Raw genomic sequence first — 904 nt, 5'->3', positions numbered from 1 at the left:
CCATTAACTTATTAATGTATGTAAGTAAATATCTATATTACTTATACGAAAATTAACTACACACATACCACTGGGGAGAAGTAGTGTCAGCTGACCAACGCATGGCGTCACCTTGTAACACTACCGCCCTGCTCGGACGTAGGTTAGCTCTATAAAGCCTGTACTGTAATAAGTTCACGGGCTTCACCTTATAAACAAGGATTTTTAGTACATTAGTTGACCGCGTGTACCTAATCGAAGCAAAATCGGACTTATCTTCAGTCAATAACTACAGTGACGCATCAAGCAAATGTACAGTATAATTATTCTTTCGCGTGGACAAGAAGTACACACAGTAGATGCTACCTATAAATAACAATTCGGTCGCCAGCCTACTTAGGCAATTAGTGAGTTTTTTCCTTGTACAAGTGGGTGCATGTACAAGCATAGTAACACGTAGTAACGATACGGTATATGGCAAAGTTTGGAATCCGAAAATTCCACTGAACTAAAGTTTGCTCTTTTTTGTACTAATTTGGACGAACTACATTTACACAACACCACACAGTAATGATTACTACTAACTACATTTTTGTATGTTGAGCAGACTGACATCGGGCATAGATTACCCTATAATTAGCAGTTTTGAAAGCACATATACAATGTTACTATTAAAGATGGAAAAACACTAATACACTTAGGTATAATATAGAATTTAGCTTTACTGGTCAAATCTGAGCAGTACACATCAAGGTTTTAACGAATTGATAAGAGAAAAAAAAGGGGGGGGGGGGGCCCTGAAACTGTTATAGTGGTTATACTGAAACTGTTAAGTACTGAAGGCAAATTAACACACAAAATTTATCAATCTCTGGATAACTACTCTTTTGTCTTACTTATGAATAATTTAACTGTCATTATTTCT

Source organism: Schistocerca americana, chromosome 5 (genome assembly GCF_021461395.2).
Source record: "Schistocerca americana isolate TAMUIC-IGC-003095 chromosome 5, iqSchAmer2.1, whole genome shotgun sequence".
Lineage (NCBI taxonomy): Eukaryota > Metazoa > Arthropoda > Insecta > Orthoptera > Acrididae > Schistocerca > Schistocerca americana.
Note: the sequence above shows the minus strand (reverse complement) of the source record.